This window comes from Cygnus atratus, chromosome 5, assembly GCF_013377495.2.
Source record: "Cygnus atratus isolate AKBS03 ecotype Queensland, Australia chromosome 5, CAtr_DNAZoo_HiC_assembly, whole genome shotgun sequence".
NCBI lineage: Eukaryota > Metazoa > Chordata > Aves > Anseriformes > Anatidae > Cygnus > Cygnus atratus.
Window position 1 is genome coordinate 14,560,619 of NC_066366.1, and position 19,336 is coordinate 14,579,954.

The 19,336-nt window shown below is 35.8% G+C and overlaps 1 protein-coding gene across 3 annotated transcripts in view; it reads left to right on the top strand.

The window, feature by feature from the left end:
* Positions 1-19,336, top strand: part of LRRC4C (leucine rich repeat containing 4C) — a 375,271-nt gene that overhangs the window by 256,453 nt on the left and 99,482 nt on the right. The gene's annotated exons all lie outside the window — the stretch shown is intronic.

A 19,336-nucleotide genomic window follows, 5' to 3' on the forward strand; every position in this document is an offset into this window, starting at 1 on the left:
TGTTCACTTCAAAGTTGGTAACTTTATCATCTCTACATATGCCAGATACTGCTCTGCAGCATCTGGCTGTTAAGCTGTTTAATCTCCCTGGGAGAATCTTGGTTTAAGTCCATGACTAACAATCATATGAAAATATGTCCAAGCCAGATGCCTTTCAACTTGTGTAGCTTTTGATATTGGGGTGTATAATGTAGTCAGTCTAGTTCTCAGAAAGTCTCCAAGTAAATCCCTTCCCCCCCCAAAGAAAATTTCTCTGGAAACAAATGTGTGGTTTAAATAGATAAAATATTTAGGTGTCTTTCTGACCTTGATGAGAGTTTGAATATATTACTTATTTTTGTGGTTTCATCTTGAGATCTTCTAGACAAGTTGTATGTTTAATGGCATGAGCTCTTAGACATTTCAGATTATTGCTGCTTGAACACATTTGGTTGTGGAGACCAAAGCTATACATGTGTTAGGATAATTAAAAGGGTAATTAAAAACAAATACAAAAAGTGAGTTTATATGCATATGTTGAGAAAAATCAGTAATACTTTAAGTTGCTGAGAAGTTATATGAACATTGGAAAAAAATAGTCAAGGTCTAGTATTATTGCTTCTTCTGTAATAGTAGTTTTTAGAAAATCATTAAAGCTGGAACATTTAACTTGATTCTGGAGTCTAAAATTTCAGTTTGCCTTTTAAGAATAATCTTCAGTTTCCTAAGAGTGTTGCAAAAAGGCTTCTACTTCACTGAAAACAGCATAATCAATTATTCAGGAATGCTAGGAAAATTAACCTATTTTTCCATTTAAAACTACAAAAGTTAATTGGAGGACAATAAATACTTTTTATTTAAAGATTTTTTTTATGTTTGAATTTGAATTATTATGGTTATTTAATTTCAAATTTCAACTTGAAATTTATTTTTTGAAGTTAGTAAATGATTTTTTTAATGTGTTGGTCTTCATTTCTCAAACTGGAGAATCTCCATCCTTTACTGGATGCGGGGGGGAAACTTAGTTACAAGGGATGAGGAAAAGGCTGAGGTGCTTAATGCCTTCTTTGCCTCAGTCTTTAGCGGCAAAACAGGTTGTTCTCTGGATACCCAGTACCCTGAGCTGGTGGAAGGGGATGGGGGAAGCAGGATGTGGCCCTCACTATCCACGAGGAAATGGTTGGCGACCTGCTACAGCACTTGGATGTATGCAAGTCGATGGGGCCGGATGGGATCCACCCGAGGGTACTGAGAGAACTGGCGGAGGAGCTGGCCAAGCCGCTTTCCATCATTTATCGGCAGTCCTGGCTATCAGGGGAGGTCCCAGTCGACTGGCGGCTAGCAAACGTGACTCCCATCTACAAGAAGGGTCGGAGGGTAGACCCGGGGAACTATAGGCCTGTTAGTTTGACCTCAGTGCCAGGGAAGCTCATGGAGCAGATTATCTTGAGTGTCATCACACGGCACTTACAGGACAACCAGGCGATCAGGCCCAGTCAACATGGGTTTATGAAGAGCAGGTCCTGCTTGACAAACCTGATCTCCTTCTATGACAAAGTGACACGCTTAGTGGATGAGGGAAAGGCTGTGGATGTGGTCTACCTTGACTTCAGTAAGGCTTTTGACACTGTTTCCCACAACATTCTCCTCAAGAAACTGGCTGCTCGTGGCTTGGACTGGTGTACGCTTCGTTGGGTTAAAAACTGGCTGGATAGCCGGGCCCAAAGAGTTGTGGTGAATGGAGTCAAATCCAGATGGAGGCTGGTCACTAGTGGCGTTCCCCAGGGCTCATTACTGGGGCCAGTCCTCTTTAATGTCTTTATCGATGGTCTGGATGAGGGGATCGAGTGCACCCTCAGTAAGTTTGCAGATGACACCAAGTTAGGTGCTTGTGTCGATCTGCTCGAGGGTAGGAAGGCTCTGCAGGAGGATCTGGATAGGCTGGACCGATGGGCTGAGGTCAACTGTATGAAGTTCAACAAGGCCAAGTGCCAGGTCCTGCACCTGGGGCGCAACAACCCCAAGCAGCGCTACAGGCTGGGAGATGAGTGGTTGGAAAGCTGCCTGGCAGAGAAGGACCTGGGAGTACTGGTTGATAGTCGGCTGAATATGAGCCAGCAGTGTGCTCAGGTGGCCAAGAAGGCCAACAGCATCTTGGCTTGCATAAGAAGCAGCGTGGCCAGCAGGTCTATGGAAGTGATTGTCCCCCTGTACTCGGCTCTGGTGAGGCCGCACCTCGAGTACTGTGTTCAGTTTTGGGCCCCTTGCTACAACAAGGACGTTGAGGTGCTCGAGAGAGTCCAGAGAAGGGCGACAAAGCTGGTGAGGGGTCTGGAGATCAAGTCTTACGAGGAGCAGCTGAGGGAGCTGGGATTGTTCAGCCTGGAGAAGAGGAGGCTCAGGGGCAACCTTATCGCTCTCTACAGGTACCTTAAGGGAGGCTGTAGCGAGGTAGGGGTTGGTCTATTCTCCCACGTGCCTGGTGGCAGGACGAGGGGGAATGGGCTAAAGTTGTGCCAGGGGAGGTTTAGGTTGGATATTAGGAGGAACTTCTTTACTGAAAGGGTTGTTAGGCATTGGAATGGGCTGCCCAGGGAAGTGGTTGAGTCACCATCCCTGGAGGTCTTTAAGAGACATTTAGATGTTGAGCTTAGTGATATGGTTTAGTGAAGGACTTGTTAGTGTTAGGTCAGAGGTTGGACTGGGTGATCTTGGAGGTCTCTTCCAACCTAGACGATTCTGTGAAACTACACAGCTTTTACATTTTTACCTCTTAGCTGTTCTCTGCCTAGTTTTTCCTTCCTGAAAAGGAAAGGAAGAGTTTTGCTAAAATAGTTCTTTCCCAAAATTGATTTTCACTTTTTTCTTGCAAAAAATGAGTTTTATTTTTCTAAGTTGAAACTGTTTTTCCCCTGATAGAGGAAATCTCTTTGCTGCAAAAATAAACAAATAATAATTGAAGAAACTAATAATTTAGACATTATTAGTAGTATGATCCAAACAAGGAAAGAGAAATTCAGAAGGATAATTAAATATATCTGGATTCCACAGTAAGATCTTCATAATAGCTCTGAACCTTTATCCGAAGACTACCATGTCTATCCTTAATGTAGTTTTGGCCATTGCTTTACAGCGTTCCAGTGCTTGACAGCGTATGCACAATCACTGCAAAGTAAATACCAACATGTGCAACAAAAAAGCAAAGCAAAGCAAAACACTGGGATCTTTGAAATACGTGTGGCTTTAAATTAAATTAGTTAATGTTGTATGATTCCAGCCCACTCCATTGCTTATTTATGAAAGATTTGCAAATGGTTCAAGTCCTATGGTAATTCTCAACTGACCTATTACACATAACATGCACAGATAGCTCTGATTTATGTCTCTTGAAGATGTAATAAAGTTAAATTCTAATGAATGCAAAATGTTACCATTACATTCCAGCTGAATTCTTTTGTAAAGGAAGGTTGGAGTGAGGTGGGCGTAGGGGAAAGGGAAAGAAAAATAAAGGTGTGGTAGGATGGGAAGGCTTTAATTACTACAAGTTATGTATAGGTTTTTAATGGAATTTAACTACTCAAATTGGACATGTGACCATACAATGAGCTGTAAAGCCTTGACTTGTAAAAGGTACTGAAGTTTCAGAAATTTCTTTAGAAGTAGAGCTCCTACTATTGGGACATAATTCAAACAAACACTAAAAGGTCAAAATGATTACTATTGCAATAGTCTTTTCATTGCAACACAATACATAATATTCTACAAAACCATGACTTCACAAATCATGCAGTCATTAAGGTTGGAAAAGACCTCCAAGATCATCTCGTCCAACTGTCCCCCTACCACCAATATCACCCACTAAGCCATGTCCCTAAATTATTCCAAATTTGTCAAATTATTCAGTTTTTGAGGGGAAAACACACAGAAGAAGACTGGTACAAAAAAAAATTCAGAGAAACTTCACCTAAGAACATATTATATAGGTATTGAATGATAATCACAACATACAGCTGGTGGGTGTGGGTGTGTGTAAACATTATTTTACACTTTCACTTGTTTAAAGTAAGAAATTTCTGTATGAAAAAAATGTTTGTTTTTTTTTTTTTTAAAAAAAAGCACAAATGTTTTTATCATTTCATATTTCTGTTGTTTGTCTTCATCAAGTCAATGTTGTCTTCCATATCCTCCCAACATTACATTAGTATCTTTTTAAAAAGAGCAAAGAAAAGAGTTAAGCTGAAGGGTGGAAAAAACGGACAAGGACCTTTTACTCCTTTATACCAATAACTTTTGGGTTTTTCTTTTTTGGTAAGTTATATTTTCTACCAAAAGCTTCAGAGAAAATAAGCCTTTTGAACAATTTTAGAAGTGTTGTTACACTGTTTTCACTCTGATGCAATGATTTTATTATATTTCTGTATACTAATAGAGAGCTATACTTTTTGCTACAATCACTAGGGGTGAAGTGAAAGATATGAGCTCCAAGTGACTGTTAAACAAGTTGATATTGATTATGTTATTTATTGTGTACTCTTAATTTTTAATTCACAAAATACCATCTGAAATTATTTCTCCTTTTACTCATTTTAAATATCATCATATGGAATCATAGTATGACTTGGGTTGGAGGGGACCTTAAAGATCACCTATTTCCAACTCCACTGCCATGGGCAGGGATGCCACCCTCTAGATCAGGTTGCCCAGGGCCTTGTCTGACTTGGTCTTGAACACCTCCAGGGATGAGGCATCCACAGCTTCTCTGGGTAACCTGTGCCAATGCCTCACCACCCTGAGTGAAGAGTTTCCACATAACATCTAATCTAACTGTCCCCTCTTTTAGTTTGAAACCATTCCCCATTGTCCTGTCATTGTCTGCTCAAGCAAAAAGTTACTCCCCATCTTTTTTATAAGCCCCCTTTAAGTACTGAAAGGCTACAATGAGGTCTCACTAGGGCTTTATTTTCTCTAAGCTGAACAGCCCCAGCTCTCTCAGCCTTTCTTCACAAGAAGGTGCCCCAGACCTGGATGCAGCACTCCAGGTGGGGTCTCACAAGGGCAGAGCAGAGGGGCACAATCACCTCCCTTGACATTCTGGTCATTCCTATGTTGATATAGCCCAGGATGCAGTTGGCCTTTGGGGCTTCAAGCGTGCGCTGCTGGCTCATGTTGAGCCTTTCATCCACCAGAACCCCCAAGTCCTTCTCTGCAGGGCTGCTCTCAGTGCTTTTTTCTCCCAGTCTGTGCTGATGTCTGGGATTGCCCCAACCCAGGTGCAGCACCCTGCACTTGGAATTTTCAAACCTCAATAGGTCCACATGGGCCCATTTCTCAAGTTTGTCCAGGTCCCTTTGGATGGTATCCATTCCTTCTGTTGTATCAACTGCACCACTCAGCTTAGTGTCATAAAGTATGTTTGTGATCTTGTTTTTTTGTTTGTTTTTTCCTATTCTTATATTTATTATCAGTCATAATAGATGTTGAGATTAATGTTGTGGGTTTTAATACAAGACTTACAAGGCTTATGCTAATGCCGTCTACACTGTTTTTATGTAAATTTTCTGAATGTGACCTACTTTCATCTCTGTCACTGCATCTGCAGATTCTCCTATTCATGTCATATTAATTCATCCAAGTTTAATGATTGTCCTGCCTCATTAACTGGACTTGCAGCACACATATGGGAGACCTCGATCTGGCCAAAACTCATTTCTCAGTCATGCCAAGAACATGTCAACATGTTTATTCAGCTCATTGTGACCCAATGATCTCAAGTAAATCTATATATTTTTAGTTATTATTAATGGATGTTGAGATTTATTTTGCAAAAGTTTAACAAAACTACTTAATGATGGTCTGTCCACCTATACTTTTAATGATGAATGACTAACATACGTTTTCACACATGCAGATGCAGGAAGAAAAATTTAATTTTACTGATGAACTGCTTTGAGTATTGAAAAGAAGAAAATATTGCACTTTCACTTTGTACCTTGATGATAACTTTGATTCTAGCTCCTGCTAGAGTTTAATGCCTTTTGTTCCTTTGTAAATGTGGCAGTTTGTTGAATCCTGTTTGATGTTATTTTCTATTTTTCCTTATCATTTACTAGCTAGATAGTACTAGCAGGAAACCTCGCAACATATTTTACTAAAGAAAACTGGAGCGAACATCAGATGTTTTGGATAGCTATCTATGAAGCCAACTGCATTTGTCAATTCATTATTTAGATCCTCTGGAATGCCTCAGCTATTTCATAATGAAACCCGTTCCAATTTTCATTTAAGTAATACAGTGTTACCAGATTCAATTCTCCTATTATTTTCATAAGCAATAGTGCTTATGAAAGCAATATTAATGTCGGCATTGTATAGTGCATAATATTTCTTAATCATTGTGAGGAAAAAATAAACTGGGTAACTCAAGGCACTTTTATAGGTTAATTGAACAATAATAGAGTTTTAGGGGTAACTCCTTATTCCATCTTTTGGCCCCCCAAGCTTACCTGTGCTTGACTGCATGTTGAGATGGTAAATTTTGCTTCTGACTTAGTTGTTGAAAATGTTTTATGCTTTGTGGAGATTATGGTTCCATACCAAGATTTGGTTGCAGTTCATTGCTAGATGTTCTAGTCACAGTACACTTCAGTGAAATCTAAACGCAATACTTCTGACAAGGAACAATGTACATACAAGATCAGAAAAATGCCTTGAAAGTTAGATGCTTAGGCATTTACCCAGTCTTGCTAAACATGCATAAATTGATTGGGAAAAAAAAAAACAGAATAACATTTGTGTTACTTTAGTTGTGCAGAAAGCTGAAAATACATAACTGATGTAGAGCTTCAGAAAGCACCCGATTGTGAAAGACTTCAGTACTCCTTGCCTACTTAGATATTCTATGTTTCACAATTCTATTGGTTACTAATTATTAGATTATAATTGTTTTACATGCAAATCATTTAGATATGGGAGTTATTCAACACGTAGCCTGCTACTGATATATCAATAGGAAATTTTTACCTCAGCAGATGAAGTACTTCTCAATACAAAAGATTCATGCAAGATTGAGAGTTTTTAAATCCTCAGATAGAATTTTAAAGTGGTTTGTCAATCATTTCTGGGCCTTCTGTTGGATTTCTACACCATTGTGAATTGTAATGTAGGGATAATTAGTAACTTTAATACTATAACTCCATGTTCCACCTGAATTTATTATAGAGTTACTGAAATATATACTATATTCTGGTACATAGGACACAGTTGCATTCATTGCTTTGGTGTTCAAATTAAAGAGAAAGCAGAGGATCCTAAAATTAGCAAATTCAAATTCAGATGTTTTTAGTACATCAGAATCTCAAGCATTTCACTGAGATTATTAATTTTAATGCTTAGGTATGTTTTTTTTGTCTTTTTTTTGTGAGCAAGTGCAGCTAATGTGAATATTTTTCATAGAAATTTTTTGAATATGAAACAGACCTGCTATGAACATAAGTGAATGTCTCATTGTGTGAGGGTTGTATTTGGACTAGATTTTCCAAAAGTGAATGTACGTTTGCAATTATCTATGACTCACAGGACATTAAAATTCTGCAGTAGATTAGTTTAATTGTATATAAAAACTGAGAAAATGCAAAACTTAGAATAACTTTTCTAATAGCATTACGAAAAAAAAAACAACACCCTCAGTCATGTTAACAGTACCACATTAACCAAACCAAGGGAAATATTTAAAGCATTTACTTATAAAAATTAATTTGAATTTAGAACATATGCCACGCTGAGTAGATGGAACTGAATCCTAACCGGGCTAAATACTCCATTCAAGTAGTTCAAAAAGTCTGAGGTTTAGTAGGAAACTGAGGGATTTCCAAATGCAAACCTAGGATGCTAAGTCAAGTTTTTTGAATATCACTACACTCAATGCCCTGATTGTCCTTTGACTTGTGAGTTGGCTTTTACATTTTAACATATAGTTGAAAATATTTAAAAGGAGTTATTGAGATGAACTTGTTAATTTTGCAGTGAATTTCTTGTTTAGGGATTATGGGTACTGAAAGTAATGACTGAATAAGTGTTTTTGAGAACTGTCTATAACATAAGATTTGCAGAATTCTTTTCCTCTTTTTTTTTTTTTTTAAGGGGGAAATAGTCCTTCATTCCTTTCTCTGTCAAGCATTTAGCAAGTGCCAATATCAGAATTTTTCTTAACTGCCCAGAGTGTCCTAGTATGGTTGTATGTACACTAATACATTTGTTTTCATTTAACTGTTTTATTTGTTTCATTTATCTGTTCATGTATCTGTTTAAAAGAATTCTACAAATGGAACATAATTTATACTTCAGTCCTATATAGGTATAGACATGGCTTCCTCAGCTGATACTATCCTAATGTAAATGTGATGCCAATTTAATGTGATATCTCATTTTTCTGTATGTGTCCATAAATAATATGACCTAAAAGATTTGCTGATGTTTCCTAGATATTTTACATTAGTGATTATATAACATGTTTAAGTGTAGGTTAAGGCACTTGGCATTATGCATTTTCTCTCCATGGGCATTTCCTTTATTAAAGTTCAGTTTTAGGGACCATTTCCTCTTCATCAAGGCCAGGTTGGATGGGGCCTTTGAGCAACATGATCTAGTGGGAGGTGTCCCTGCCCATGTCAGGGGAATTGGAACCAGGTAATCTTTAAGGTCCCTTCCAACCCAAACCACTCTGTGATTCATTCTATTTAGGATTAAAAGATTCACGTATTATAAGTGGTTAAAAACCTTGCACTGTACAACGATACACAGCACTAATACTTTTATTAAACCCAGTGATATACTCAAAGATATCTTCAAACTGTGTTTTTTTTTTCCTCCTAATAAAAGCCACACAAGCATTTTCAAGGGAATGACAAAGACATTGCTGCAAGTAATGGTTATTTGTACCTTGTCATGCATCAACATTGTCACTTTGCAAATGTAGCATGAAGAGCTGAAAATCATCAGTCTGAGACATATCCAGTGACATTTTCCTCTCCCATCTTCAATTTTTGCTATGATATATATTATGTTTATTTCTCTCTTTCCTAAATTGCTGATCCAAATTACAACTGTTAAGGAATATGGGGTATCTGGAGTGCATTGGTCAGAAGACTGAGTGAGAACAAGGATATAGATTTAAGCAAGTATGATTAAAATGGTGGTATGTGTTTTTTTTCTTCCTTATAAAACCCATTTTTTTAATATGGTTGTTTCAAAAGGAATGGGAACCAAACAATAAGAAATGTAGATGGAAAAGCACGATGTTAAGTACAGGAAGAGCCATCTGAGGGATGAGATTATAGCTTTGTTGCTAGAATGACAGCTATTTAACACTTAATCTGACAAAATGTTGCAGAATGGGATGTAGGAAATAGCCATGAAGTACCTTAAGATGTGGACAAAACATTAATAAACTGATTCACATTTTCAAAGGTAATTTTTAAATGTGTACATGGCAATCTTAGCACATTAGTTTTCATGAACATGTTATTTTATAATTGCAGATGGAGCATCTGTTAATAGTTTGGGTATTGAGGTTATTGAAAGTGTTTAATATTTCACTTTTGAGTCTGTGCAAAGCTTCATCATTTTGAAAAGTACAAAATGTGAGTGCGTGCTTTTTTTTATGCAGAGATATAGAAATAGTTGATCTCCTAGTTCATCCCTTTAACTACAAAATCAAAAAGGAAAAGTATACTGTGATCAAATGAAAAAAAAAAGTTTTTCTCTCTTCCCTTCCTACTAAAAACAAACCATAAAAATTGTTTCAGACCCAGAGGCACATTTTGTGTGCTCTGAATAAAATATTTTCCTTTTTATTTTATTTTATTCAGGATTTCTGTTTGTTTTTTTTTTTTTTTTTTTTTTTTTGTAAAATGAATTTTTAATCTCACTTCTGAAGTTGAATATTTAGTAAATCGACCATCAGCAAGTGGCTAAACACCACACAGCCTCTCATTAGTTGCCCCCTCCGCCACTGTGGGGTGGGAGAAGCGGAAAGGAAGAGTAAAAGCAAGAAAATTTGTGGGTTGAGATAAAAATTGTTTACTAAGTGAAGAAAAAGAAGAGAGAAAGAAAACAAAACACTCACCATCTACCAAAGGTAGACTGATGCCCAGCTAGACCATGAGCAAAAGATGGCTAACCTCCCTAAACCCCCTTTTCCCTTTTATGTCTGAGCATGACGTTGTATGGCGTGGAATCTAACTGTGGTTAGTTTAGGTCATCTGTCTGATTGTGTCCCCTCCCAACCTCTTTTGCACACTCCCTAATCTAATTCACCGGGGTGTGCAGAGTAAGAAACAGAGAAGGCCTTCGTGCTGTGCAAACGGTTCAGCAATAGCTAAAATGTGTGTTATCAGTATTGTTTTGATCACACATGTGAAACATGGCACTATATAAACTGCTGTGAAGAAAATTAACTCCATCCCTGCCATAGGATGCAATAGATGTACAGAGCACCACAGGATGGCAATGAGGAGAAAGGCTTAGGAAACTGGCATTTGAGAAACAAGTGAAACACCTAATGTTGGAAAAAGAACAGAAGGAAGAGAGTTGGAAATTGAGGAATGATAAAAGTCTTCAGCACATGAAAAGTTATTGGAAAGAAGGAGTGATCCCTGCTGAAGGTGGAAGGGATATGTAGCAGGTTTACTGTAGCAAATTTTTTCAAGTTTAATATTGGGAATCACTTTATAATAGAGAGACTGAAATATTGGATTGTAAGGTCCGATAATATCTATCACCAAAGTCTTTCTGAACAAGTTAGGAAAAACATTTATCAAAAAGGATGATGGTTGACTTTGTGAGAGGTGTAGAGTGGTGAAAAAGGAAAAAAATTACCTGTTGAAGGGACTGATTTTCTGAGTACAGAATAAGGTAAATGGGTTCTAGAACTAAGGTAGTCTAGTTTTCCACTCCAAACTTGTAAACATACTTTACTTCTAAATTTCTAGTGTTTCTTTTTTGTATTAGTATTCAAGGTACAAGCATGTTCATGGTTCTGAAATTGTGAACAGAGTAGTTTGTACAAGCTCTCTCACTTGGAAATAATGATAACATATTTCTGCTTTTTACAGCCTCTTTTCAGAGACTCACAATATATAAAACTGCAATGATTTTCCCATAGATTGCAAGACTGTCTTGTTTTCCTTAAACAGTGGCAATAATAGGATAAATTAATTAAACTGGTCACTTAAACTAATGACCATTGCTTTCAAGAGGCAAATAAACTCTTCACGGTCATGTGGGAGGCATTCTGTGAGAATGAAGTGCAAGAATAATACAAAGCCACTCTCAGATAAATATTCTGTGTTTTTTTATTATTATTATTATAATTATTATTAAAATTTTATTTTTTTTATTTTTTTTTTCCAGGGGACATGAATTGATTTTCTCTTGGGAATTAATTTATGCAAATTTTTGGAATGTGGCCAGTTCAACAAGTAGGTCTGTTCAAATTGGAGTTTTTTTTTTTTCCGGTTCTAGTGGCAAGATACATAATTCAAAGGCAGGTTATTGTTCGGCAAAGAGGGAAGCAAATGCATGTTTATGACATCCTTAAATTTTTTCTCCTCCCCTGCCCCCAGCAACACATCTTGTTCATTTAAGTGGCAGCTGAAGTGCGGAGTATTATACTGAATAAAGTGAAGGGCAAAATTAAACAATTAACTGTTCTTTCCAAGACAATGAATGTACCAAGTAACATTTAGAAGAGATGGATATTAACCCTGTTTTTGTATGTAAATCATAGCAGAAAGAGGCAAGTGTGGTTGCAGAAAGTTTATCTCTGCTGCTTTTTCCAGCCCCTTGAGCTCAAGTTATGCAAACTCATGTAACTTTCATGTTTGTGAAATAAATATATTTCCCATTGGGAAGTTCTGGAGAGCCTAGGAAATGAGGAAACATTCTTCCCTTCCTAGCCATCTTGTTAATGAGATTTAAAAAAAAAAAAAAAAAAAAGGCTACCATGGATTTATGACTTTTATCAGGCTTTCCCTTACAATAAACCACAACAGAACAACCTACGCTAAAGTTTTTAGATATGCAGAGTACAAATTTCTTAGGCTTGATTCCACAGTAAAACTGAGCTGGATTTACAGTTGTGAAGAAGTAGGTAGGATTTTGACTGAATGTTTCAGTCTGTTTTACTCTAATACAATGTGACTCATAATAAAATGAGAGCCTGTAGCAGAGCAACTGTACAGCTCTTAACAGCATCACTGATACAATTGTTTTCGATCTATGAATTCAGTAAAAATCATGTGGTATTTGCATTTCTTCATTTTGTCTTGTACTTTTCTAGCAACTTGAGAATGATTCAAGAATTAATTGATTTGCATATGTCAGAATTCAAGACAAGGCTGGGAAATGTAGATAATGCATGCATAGAATGTGTGCTTTATAATATGAAGTCACACAAATACAAATGTTTGGAGAAGTTTGTGTGCAACCTTTTTCTGATGCAAAGTGCCATTACATGGAAACACATGGGCTTTCATGAAAATTTCATTAGAGTGGTTACTGAGGGAAAGGGAACAATCAAGAGTTGACTCATTAATTGCTGAGTTTACCCACAATGGGGGACATGGAAGTTTCTTTATTTCTGCTAGCTTATTTGGACATTTTGGAACTTGAATTACAGTCAAGGTTGCTGAACAGTTTATAAAGGTTTGTGCTTACGTATTCTTAAAACTAGAAACTTTTTTCTTTGTCTCCTTATTATCCAGTTTTCTTCTTTGGCTGTGAATTAAGTTTTCTTCTTGCTTTAACTTGTGAAGATGTGAAGAACAATTAACAGAGGTCAATTTATAAAGTTATGCATGTCAGTTTATCCTACTTATTTTCCTCTACCAGTTGCGTTCTAGAAGAGTTCCAGGGCTGTGTTTTAGAGTTATGAAATCTTTTTTATTCTGTTGGGAATAATTAGCAATTAGTCTTGCTTTTTTTAACACTTCATGTGAAAATTTTGATTCTATTAAAAGTTTTTATTGGCTGTTGTTATTATTTTGAGAGCTGAAGGCAACGTATTCTAACACTTTAAATAAACCATTCAGTATAAATCATGTATAATCCTGTAGGCATAACTCAAAACACTGCTCTGCAATCTCACTAGTCCTCCGCAAGACTGTGATAATGTCTTAAATAGATCGGGGAAAAAGGCATATGTAGCTAGAAGTGTATTCAACTGCATTTTACAAAGGTGTCATCTTTAATGAAGCTTGTGCAGAAAAAATTCCTTGATGAGACAACATTAAATAAAAGATCATTTGGGAGATATTTACAGTACGTGGCTGTTCTTGTAAACAGGTAATAGGAAAGGGAACAATTTGGTTTCCTTTTGTTGTGGTTTTATAATCAGTTGGTTCTATTTCAGTTTCCTTAATGCTATGATAGTGCTGGCAGGCAACATAGAAACAGACTTCAGCCGTGTGCGACATCTCTATTGCTTGTCTGAACTTTGGCACAAGAATGACAGTTGTCGGGAAAGACTTGAATTTATATACTGATCCCTAATAGAGTTTTCATGTCTTTTGATAACTTCATTTTCTCATATGAAACCTGTTAAATTTTATCAGTACCTCAAACTTATTTTCTTTGGGTTAATACTTAGAGCCATATTTGCAGGTAAAATTGGTCTGATTCTGCTTGATGGTAACAGACAAAAAATGTGTAAGTGTATATATGTATACAAAAGGTAGGTGGAAGTATAGTAGACAGTAATTTTATGCAAGGGAACAAATAATTCAGCTTTTCTAATGAAGGTGTTTCTGACAAAGTAATTGTGTGTACTTGCTTGTCAAATAGGAACAGACTAATAATTTTTAGAAAAGTCTTAGAATTAATCTTTAGGAAACTATTGGCATCCTACTTCAATGGTCATGCGCTGTGCTTATCCACTGACTATCTTACACTTTTTACTGTTTTTCAAGTGTCAATTGACTGCAGAATATTTTGATAAAATGTTTTGATCAATGAATTTACTTCTTAGTGCATGTATATTCTATTATTACCTGTGAATAAATTGCATATTTTCTATCATTTTATATGGATTGAATCTGACTTTCTCTGATAAGAATATAAATACTCTTTCTCACATCAGTGTTAGAGAAACCTTTATATTTCTTTTCAGTCATGATTAGCAAAAAAGTTGCTAGATGGCATCTTTCATGAAACTTCTTTTTAGCTTGAGTTCTTAAAATTCAGAAAAAATGTATCATATGTAATAACAGAATAAATTTATGAAGACCAGATTAGGCCATTTTAATCTGGAATGTTTCAAAGAAATTTGAAATAAAAAATGCAGCTGCTTCTGACACAGTTAAGTAATAGTTCCACTGTAACAGGTATACTTTATGTGTATTTTAAAGACTAAAATTTGAGATGAACTTTTCCACTTGGATAATTCCATTCGTGCTAACTTGATTTTTGATATTGAATATGTCCAGGACATCAGAGGATCACAAGGAACAGCAGGGTATCAATAAAACTAAAAGAAAGTAACCAGACATCTCACAATGCCCAGTCAGTGATATTGCACAGTGGCCATAACTTCTCTTAGCTAATATTTCTGGGAGACTGGATATACAAAGATGTTCTCTGTTCTTTTTTAATTCCTCGATCCCTCCTTTTCTGTATTTAGATTTGCCAATTTAATATTTTCATTCACATTTTAAAATATAATATTTATTTCCTTATGAAACGTTTCTGTCACATGGGTTAGTGCACTTGATAGTTTTTTTTTTCTCCGACATGTGCGAGGTTCCAAACTGAATAGGCATTTGTGGACCAGCTTTGCAATGGTGGATTCAGCACCAAGGAGTACCTAATTCATTCCTCGCTCACTGTTAGCTCCCATACCTCACATTAATAACTCTGGAAAAATGCTCTGAGGGTGCTTTAATAATGGAATAGATTGCCGAGAGGTTGTGGGGTCGTGTAGGTTCAGGTCTCCACTGGACATGACCTTGAGCTACCTGGGCCTGTTTGAGGCAGGCGGCTGGACTGGATGACCCCTGGAGGTCCCTTCCAACCAAAATTATGATTCTATGATTTAATTTGTCCTTTCTAAAGACTAATAAAAAGGAATAAACCAGGATGCTATACACAGAGCATGACACGCTGAAATAATATAATTTCTCTCTCATTTATTTGTCTTTAACTTGCTTGTTTGTTCTATGAAAAAGTGTAAAGTTGTTTTTTGTTGTTGTTGTTTTTTTTTCTTACCAAGTTTTGCTAAGAATAGTTGGATGATAATTCTGAATATAAAGAAAAATTAATCATGGATGATTCTGAGTTTACTGAAAGAAATTGATTTGTTAATGAAAATATGAATGCATAAATGCTTTCTAGTTTTCTATTTGATATTCATCCTGACCTTCTCATAACACCTTTGCCAGCAGCATCATTGTCCTAATTTGTTCTCTTACTTTTCTCAAAGTGTTCAGTGAGGTAGGAAATGGTCAGAGTAGGAGGGACATGCTCTGTGCTGTTTAGAACATTCCTAATGAAATTAGAAGGTTTAGTTCAGGTCCCTTGATATCACTGTCTTTTGTATAATGATAAAAAAGATAATCTGCTGGTTGAATTCCACTTGCATAATTGTATTTTGCCTATTAAAATTTTAAAAGATTGAACAGAAATGCCTTTTTTTTTTTCCTTGGTGTGAATATTGTGTTTTATAAATTATTTATAAGAAGTAAACTTGAAGATTTTTTTGATCTTATAATACTATAATATCTTAAAGGTTGGACTAGATGTTCTTAGAGGTTTTCCAACGTAAATGATTATATGATTACTTACAAATTGGTATTATTGATAGGGGGTCATGACCATTAGCTCCTCCGTGAGTTAGTTTCCCAGGAATACTGTGCACTTCAATCATTATTGCTTAAATGTCACTCTAACAAGGAAGAATACAGTGTGTTTAATATAATTTCTTTTGTATCCTGTTATCCACAGTATTCTAAAAGTATATTAGCATGAGTGAAGTCTAGATGAGATTTGTGAGCAATGATACCAGCTGCTAGAAGCAAGAAGGCCTCACACAGTGCTGGTTGCAATGGCACTGCAATAATGCTTCCTGACCTGATAATTATGTTTGAGAACTATTTGTCTGAATTGCTGCTAAACTCTCATTTTGAGATTTTTTTTTATTCTTTACTCCCAGTTAGAAGATTATTTTAGAGAAACAAAGAAGCCAACCAACCAACCAATAAAACAAACAAAAACCCAAACAGAGAATGTGGCCATATATGGGGAAAAAAGAGAGAGAAGCAGAAAAATTGAAGAAGTTATCACAGTATTGCAACTGGCTAAAGGACAGGGGAATGAAAAGTGAATTTGCTTATTGCGATTTCATTTCCTGCAAATACTTGAAGAGGCAAATTTTAATGGAAAAAAGACATATAAAGCTTTGTTCATATAGGCTAATTTTCAAAGATATGAAAGCTGTTTTTAATTATTTATACATGTAACTTGAAATTTTCTTCTTCAGGAAATTCAGGCTTCCTTATGTGTTTAATTGGCTCTTCTTTTTTGTGTCTCTTTCTTTGTGTCTGTGTATTTAAAACTGGTGCCTGTATCTGACCTCCTTACTTTAATGCCTTATTTCTTTATATTCTTCTTGGGTGATTTTAAATTTTACTCTTACATTGCTTTTGACCTTGCAGCTTCTGCCATCTCTTATTAACCTTCTTCTTCAGTGCAAAGTGTTGTGCCGACCAGTCACTGTTTGCACATTTGACCTGGTATTTGTTCAGATCACTTTATCTAAGACTAATAGATGTGGTTGAATAATATTAACTGAATATTTTACATACTGAATTCCGACTGCTTCTCAGGAAACCTTTACAAATATGTCTCGATTTGTAATTTTGTTAGTTGTTGGGATTCAGTTGATGATCCCCTAGCTTGTGCTGCCAGATCATTTCCACAATGAGCAGCAAACCTGTGCCTGGATTGTGACAGAGATTTTACCTCAAAATGACTTGTGCCTCTGCAATCCCTCTCAGTGCTGTTCAGCATCAATAATGTGCATGCTCCCTGCTGTGCATTATGACAGTCTGACTGATGCACTATGCAATGAATAATAATGTGTCATAACTGCAAGTAGTTAGAGCTTCCTTCTCACTTCTAGCACCTTGCCTAAAAAAATCATCTACTCCTACACTGTTGTGTGACAAAGGGCTGGGGTATATTTATATACTTGCTCTCATTTAACCAAAGCAAAAATCCTTGCCATTCTAGAGCTCAGAAAACAGGTCTTCATCAGTATGATTGACTTATAAATATCTCATTTAAATGCTTTACAGAATCAAATCCCAAAGGTGGGCATGGGTGTAATACAGAACTAGCCCAGAGCAAACATCAGTCAGTTTGTTAAAGAAGCAATGTATAAGATGGTATTTGAAGTTTTCTGCAGCAAGATAGTGGGGTGGTATTTCAGATATTGTCTGTCTTAGAAATTCTGGGAGGAAATTTGAATCTGTGAGTATATTAATTAATATATTTTCAGTCTGCACAGAACAGCCCCGGCCACTATGACAGGCTTTTGTTTTGTTTTATTGACCAGCAGGATTAATGACTGATTTATAATCCTGCCATACTCAGCCTCCATCCAAATAACACAGCATACAAGCTTTTGGTTTTCTTCTGTTCAACGAAAGTAAGAAATAGAAATGAAGTCTTTGGGGAAAAAAAAAATGGAATAGCCACCAATATCTTGTTCTGATTAAGCTGACACAAATGCTACTGACTACATGTAAGAAGTATTTCTTAGTCGTGTAAGTTATGTGTGGACTTTACACATTTAGCACGTGTTATTGGCAGACAAACAAATGGTGTTCTTGTTTGAAAAGCTTTTAAAGATGAAGACATACAAGACTTAGGTGATTAATGAACTTAAACAAACTCTGTAAACTCGAAATGTTCCAATCCACATGTTTACGCATCTGAATACCTCTTAAAATCTATCCTAGAGGCTTTGTTTGTAGAATAGATTCAGTTTTGGTGTTGTTTTGATGTTGCTAGGCCTTTATACTTTAGCAAAAGAGAAGTTTATATGAGTGAATTTTAGCAAGCTCGAGTTCTTATATGTAAAGCATCAATTTAATGGAAACAATAACACTGCCTAGAAACTGGCAGAAAATCTTAGACTTAAAAGGTCAAGGACCAGTCTGCATCTACCTCTCATTCCATTGTATTCCGTTATGGATTTAACAAGCATATGCTATGTAATAAACACAGGCAACAGTATTTTAGAATAAATATATGAGAAATTTCTGTTTATTTTAAAAGTCACAGGTGTTTGAAAAAAATATTTCATTAAAATATCTATTCCTGCAGTGTTTTGGACTGTAAAAGAAACAAAAATTTAACAATGACAATATTTAAGCCTTACAATGTATCATTATATATGTATTTGGGTACATACATGTTTATGTAGCTGTATAGATGGCAAAAACAAACCAATCCTTGTTTCTTATATCTGGGGAAGTCATGGAGAAAGTGAATCATCTATTTCAATGTAATCCTGTCATCTTAATAAGGATTTGAATTCTTAAGAGAATATTAAAGGAAAATACATGCATAAAAATAATCACTTTGGAACCAGTTATTTATTGATATTTATTTATCTTTGGTTTTATTTTCCTTTGAATGAAAGAAATAACTGTTGGAGAGAGAGAGGAGTCATAATAAGAAAAAAAAATAAATAACAAAAATTAATAAAAACAAGCAAAACATGGAATAGTTTGTTCTACAAATTATCAAAATAGGAATACTTTGATATTGTCAGTATTTTTGTTTTAAAATTAGTTTTTCTTTAATTATGCTATATCTGGGGAAAATTTTTAATACAAAATTAAAACGGCTTTATACCTTTGCTTTTGGGAGAGTTTGTATTAAATGTGTACTTTGGACCTAAATCTCTCTTCTCTTCTAAATTTCTCTCCTAGAAAAGGAATTCTAGTAAAATATGCTTTATGTTCTTTAGGACCACAGATGGTTAATTCCCGCTTTTGGGTCTATGCTTTCACATAGAGAATTATCAAATGAGTTTTCCAAAACTCATGATTAATTTCAACTGACTCCTGACTTTGGAGATCCCATTTTTAAAGAGGTTGGATTAAAAAAAAATAAAAATAAAAATAAAAAAAAGATTGCTGTGCCTGCTTTTGGTAAAGATGCACTAGAGATATTTTTTAATGAAAACCCCTGTCCCTTGTCCTCCTGAGTTTCACCAAATATATTTGCACACATTTTTTTCAAACTTTGTAAACTTCAGCCCACTATTCCAGTTTTCTTAGTAATCCCCCAACTTATT